Source organism: Ornithodoros turicata, chromosome 3 (assembly GCF_037126465.1).
Source record: "Ornithodoros turicata isolate Travis chromosome 3, ASM3712646v1, whole genome shotgun sequence".
NCBI classification, from domain to species: domain Eukaryota; kingdom Metazoa; phylum Arthropoda; class Arachnida; order Ixodida; family Argasidae; genus Ornithodoros; species Ornithodoros turicata.
The window spans coordinates 55,425,562-55,431,977 of NC_088203.1; positions in this window are offsets into that span (position 1 = coordinate 55,425,562).

The window sequence follows — 6,416 nt, forward strand, 5'->3', positions numbered from 1 at the left end:
TACATTGAACATCGTGAAGGTGTGATTTCAGAGGACGAGCTTCTCGGACGCACGGAACCTGCGATTGAAGAGGGTTTGAGTGACCAGGGTTTAGTATGCGCAAAAAGAAACATGATGAGGAGGGACGGCAAGGAAATGGAACCACCAAACCCATTATTCTGTCCTTCAAACTACACACCATACCCACCAATGTAAAGGCAGGTTACCTGAGCTGTAATGTTAGGCCCTATATGCCAAATCCGAGACGTTGTTTCAAATGCCAGCGTTTTGGGCACAGCTCGCTTGCATGTCGCGGACATCTGACATGCCCAAAGTGCGCTGGCAAAGACCACTCAGGAGAATCTTGCAGCAATGAATACCGTTGTGCTAACTGCCAAGGTAACCATCCAGTATACTCACGATCATGTCCGCGCTGGAAAGACGAAAAAGAAGTAATCAGAATCAAAACAGAGCAGAATATTTCCTACAGAGCTGCTAGAACTAGAGGTGTGCGAATAGCAAAATCCCCATGTCGAATCGATTTCAAATATTTCATGTTCAATGCGAATCGAAGTCGAATAATTTGGCACCATTTCGAGTCGAATTCGAATATGTACGGAACATTCGAAACGAATACCTTTCGAATATCTCACGTTTATAGTTTGGAAATACTAAATCAAATAATTGGCTCACTCATAAGAATGGGTGGCCTGACAAGATCATGGCTGTCATCATATCCGCATCTTCCGCATCGCATGCCAAGACGTTGATTTCTGCAATCAGCCCTGAGTTTGTTTCGTGTGGCACATGTACATGTGGACGATTATGCACTTTACTCAGATGCAATCGATAGCTTTGGAATCTGAGGTGATCAGTTTTAATACAAGACTGGAAGCAAAGAAAACTTGATGAAGTTCACATTTCAAAGTAAGGTGGCACACATATGAAAGGGCTACAAATTATCATGCAAAAAAGCAAGATGTTCCACATGTCGTGGTGTAAGACGGGCCCTGCGTGTGCATGCAACATTGCCGGACAAAGAAAAAACACGTTCACTTGGCACTGATGTTGCCGGTATAGGTAGGTACCACCGTGCAAGTCTTGCCAAGTGGGGAAATTTGTGTTGCCCCGTGGTGTACCACCACTGACATGGGTCAGCATCACGACTCACTGGTTTGTCACTAGTGTAGTTCTCCAGTTCTTTTTGTGGCTGGGAGGCAGAACACTCTTGATCCTTGACAAGCAGGTCAAAACTGTCCCAAAGTGTTGTGCTAGCTGACTGACACTGATGTTATTGATGAGGAGTCAGTTCGACCGAGGAAGGCCATTCATCTGGTCCTAATTTCTCTAGCTCCTTGGATACGACATCCCTTAGCCATACTTCTTTTGCCGGCACACTCTTGTAGATGAGAGTCTTATACCTGGGATCAATAAACATTGCTAGACTGGCGGCCACATCAAGCTGGTAGTCAGAAAACCTCGTTTTTAGACTCTTGACCAGGTTTTGGGCAAGTTCTGAGTCTTCTTTCTCTGAGGCACACCTCAAGTGTTCAAAAATACAATACAGGATTGGTATCTGGGATGACAAAGTTGGGTATTTGTCCCCTCCTGCAGTTGTCGTTGCATCTGCCAGGGGCTTAAGGGTGCCAACATATTCTTTCATTTGCCTCCAGTCGGAGGCCGTTAATCCATCCACAGGCATATCATGAGATGCAAAGTCCACACATATCGCCTCTTTTAACTCAAGCAGACGATCTAGCATCAGAAATTCGCTGTTCCATCTAGTCTCTACGTCTTGCTTGACGTGGAGTGGAGCCTTTCCAGACTTTCGCCGATATTCGTCCAGTCGTCCCTGAGCTTGAGTGCTGTGCTTATAGTGTCCCACTACTGCCCTCGCCTTCTTACAGAGTTCTTGAATGCCGCGTGTGCAGTCCTTTGCATCACTTATGACTAACTGCAGTGTATGCGCCATACACGACCTTTCACACCAACCTAGTTCTCTGATGGCTGCCTTCATGTTACGGGCGTTATCGGTGACGATATACACAGGGCACGCATGAGTGTCTATACCCCACTCCGCTACCAGTTCCTCTAGGGCTGACGCGATCTTAGCGGCGGTGTGCCTTCCCGAGAAATACGATGTATTTAGGTGATAGTGCTTCAAGCAATACGCTGAGTCCAAAAAGTGGCAAGTCAGGCTTATGTAGGCTTCGTTAGCACATGAAGTCCACATGTCCGATGTGAATGATATACTTTCCATACCGTTTTCAAAGGCTGCGCGAAGTTCTTCTTGCACCTTCCTTCTCGTGTCGTCATATAACTTAGGTATGATCGTCCGTGAAAGAAACGTTCTTGATGGTGGTGTGTAGCCCGGGACAGCCTCTGTCATCAGCTCCCGAAAACCACGATCGTTTACAATAGAGAACGGCTGAAGATCGACGGCAATCATTCTTGCCACCTTCGCGTCAAGAGCCTCCTTCCTTCGTGAGGATATGGTGTCCTGCCTTTTCATCGTGTCTGTTATCTTGCGTTGCGTACCGTCTTTCAGCTGCTGACACTCATTTTGGTATTCCTTGAAGACCAACACGTGTCGTCTCAAGTGATTAGCAAGAGCCGTCGTCGTCCCCGTTGGCGTCTGAAGGGACGCGCCACAGGTCTTGCACTTCCCGCCTGTCGCAGATTCTTCGAAGTACTTCCACTATGGCGGGCTAGAATGAATGGTGTGCCGAACGGAGGCTGCAGACTGCGCCGGACGACGGGCCTGCCGACAGGTGGCTACCACGGGCTCGATGCGCTGTCTCTGGAAGCGCCTCCACTACCACGTGATGAGATTGGCGAAGAGCACCCGAGCGCGTTCTGGAGCCCTGCCCATCATACGACCGGAACGGCTCTGCCGCGAGAAGAAGAAAACGTGTGCGTGCTAGTAGCTTGCGCAGTGTTCGTTTTTTTCAGACACGAAACAATGTGACAGATACGCGAAAGCCACCACCACTTTTTCAGACCAGCATTTATTTGTCTTAACCGCGACGATATCAAGGGAGGGTGAGCAGGGTTGTTAAAGTTATTTCAAATAATATATCTGGGCTACAGCTACAGTTACACCATTTTGTAGATAGACCAGTACAGTTACAGATACACCAAAAATATACTCGGTACTTTTACAGTTACTTTCTACGTTCTACGAATTGAATAATTTGTTACGCTACTACCGCTTCTCCTCGGGTCCTCTGCCTTGTTTTGCGAATTCTGCGCCCATATCAGACATGAAACATAAAATGCCTTTATTTAAAATTGATTATACACCGACTAGACGCCCGTGAACAAAGACCACGATTCTACAATTTAATTCTATAATTTAAAGTACTTTCTACACGACACATAACCAGGTGGTATGTGGAACTGGATTTTTTTTTCAATTATTTTCTGATTCAAAAGTACTGAAACAATACTTGAAAAAGAGTAAAAGTTACCTGTAGAAAGTAACTCCGTTACACTTACTACACTCTAAGAAAAAAAGGAGTAAAACGGGGAGTAGTTGCAGCTTCTACTCCTTTAGTCTGCAATTACTCCCCATTTTAGTCCCCTAACCCGAGATTTAGTCCCGACATTTACTCCCCAGGACTGCAAATTGTCACTAAACTTCGCGAATGGTCTCCTGAATGCAACAATCTACGTAAATATGTGCCCTTGGTCAATTTGAACGACATAAGGCTGTATAACTCAGACAGCGTAGCAATATTCCAACCACACAGAGTAAGAAACAGTTAGCGCATCTTTCTCCGCAAATTGTGCCCTATGTATGGCGCAAGATTTTAAATCACGCGATATATCACGGTTGACGGTTTGCTTCAAAGTATTTTCATGCATGCACACGAATTATGTACTTGGGACTCTTACAACTGCGCGGGAAATGCAGTTTACACTCTGTGACATCCATTTACTCCCGTGCATTTACTCCCGAAAGGGACTATTTTTTGTGGCAAGGCATTTAGTCCCCAAAAGGAGTAAAAGTACTCCTTTTTTTTCTTAGAGTGTAGCAGCAAAATGCATTCGCCATTTTACTCCAGATACACAAAAGGTATCTAGTTACCAGTACTCAGTTACTTTTACTTGGTTACTTAACAACCCTGAGTGTGAGCTTAACACAGGGCGAACACAAATGGAAACGTTGTATATACGCGTGGGAGGGGGAAAAGAACGCTTCAGCTACCAACAAAGCTACTCACAAGCATTCGCGCTGAATGAAACTATACACACAGATAAATACTGAGAGGCCGGTCTGGGACTTTAAGCGCAGACCCACGTGTGTTCGCGTCTTGTAACCGCCACCAATCACAGCAGAATTCAGTCAGCATTTTGCCAGCTTATTGAGGCTTCGCCTTTTGTCGCGTTCTTTTTTTTCTCGGTTGAGGCCTTTGATAAAAAAATGTACCCGCGTCAGGCAATAAAATTTAACAACATTCCTTGTTACTGCAATGTTGTGTTCACGGCACCCAACAAGTGGTACGCCAGCCCTGTTCACAGACGCTATCACGTCTAGTATCGTCTCCGAGTGAAGCTCAATAGCGCTAAAGCATTGCGAGACAGCATTCTCGACCGCAAGCACAAGCCTGTAAAGAGCTGGCGTTGGATATAGCAAGCCTCCCCTATCAAACATCCTCGTGATATCATCGGGCATGTCACACGGCGGCTGTTCCCCATTTCCAAAACACAGTTCTCTGCACTCTACGCATTGGTGCTTGAACAGACACTTGCGCGCAGCATAGCCTGCTATGTAGTATATCAGGCGTGAATCGCTTTGCGCGGCGACATACGGCAAATGGTCCAGTGCTGCTTCTGCACCTGCAAGGTTTCCGACGTCCAACAGTGCGTCGACACGTTCTCTTAAAGAAGACGGCGTTGGAGATGCAGCCTCAGGACGCAACAGAGCAGAAACAACTCCTCCGCCAACGGCGCCGCTTTCCGGAGCCTTTGCGAGATTGTAGAAGCTCAAGCAATTCAGTACTGCTAAGAACTCTGCAGCCGAAGGGTGTTGGTTGCATCCGAGGGATTGCCGTACGATACCGAACAGGCGTTCGACGCAGTCTTGACTGAGTCGTGACGTAAGAAGGTATGCGTAGCCTACGTCCCGAGTTAAGTCCATTAGAAGTCCTTTGGTGCTTGTCAAGGTAACACGCAGCCCTTCTGCAGTGCCGCGGCTCAGAAATCCACGCTGTCCAGCGTGGGCTTCCCAGTCGTCTAAATACTGTAGAACTTCGTCAAGCGCCTCCGTATGTCGTGAATTTGGCCTGCAGATGAGCACCATATCATGAGAGGTATATCATATGGAACAACAGTGACAGTAACGGTATTCAAGGCCGAATGAGTTCACGCAGGGTTGAGCCTTGAAGTTTTCTCAGTGATGTATAAGCATAGTATACTGTCTGCTATCGTAGTATAACTTGTGTTTGTTCACAACATACGGGCCTATCTGGCGACCTTCAGCTCTTTCAGCCGTTAAAGCAAGGAGCCGTGTTATAAAAGATAAAGCGGTACAGATATATAACTACCTGCAAATTTTAATCGCAGAAAGCTTTCTTTCTGTTAGTTTGTTTGGTTGGCAAGACTTCACACTCATGCTCAAAATCACAAGGTGACGTTTGCCAGTAGTCATTTCACGTAAGGAACATACAAACCGCGCTAAAACGGCGAGAGCAAGTCAACAAGCTTAGTGATGCCCATAACGACAGCGATCCCCCCGTAAATCTGAATATTTCGCAGGCTGCGCTTTGAAGGAAAACAGGAAATCCTGGCCCGTAAGATGTTGGTATAGAGCACAACGACATTGTCTGAAAATTTTGACCGTTACTTTTGTCAACCTTCGGTTTGCAAAAAAAAATAAATATAAATGAAAATAGTAATAAATAAATAATTGTATTTTCAAACAAACAGTTAAATTCAATTTTAAACAGTTGTATTTTCTCGATTATTTCCAGCCCTGTTCTCGATTATTTCCGTCGTTCTGTCGCACCTGTATATCTCTATGGTGCCGTGCGCTCGAGCCTGGTGCTACGTGCTAGTATAGTGCAGGCTGGTGTTAGCCTTCTTGTTAGGCCTTCATAGAAGGCAGCAACTGTAGTTTTATTCAGGTTTCGTGGCACTTGGATCGCCGCTCAACATAAGCATTACCTCAGCGCCTCCATGGGTTGTCGAGATGTCATCGCGTTGATTAGCCTCAGCATGAGTTGGACGAACTCCTCCGTTGGACCCGGATCGCCGTATTGCCGTTCGATCTCAGCTCTGTACAGCTCCAGGCCCCTGAGCACATCTTCGCTGAAGATTTGAAAGGCCAGACCCACACGCATTTTCTCGAATGGCCCAGGATGTATATGGGTGTGTGTTACTCTGGGCATGGCTTTCAGTGTGCTGGCCCCGGAGTCGCACTTCCAAGCAGTTTT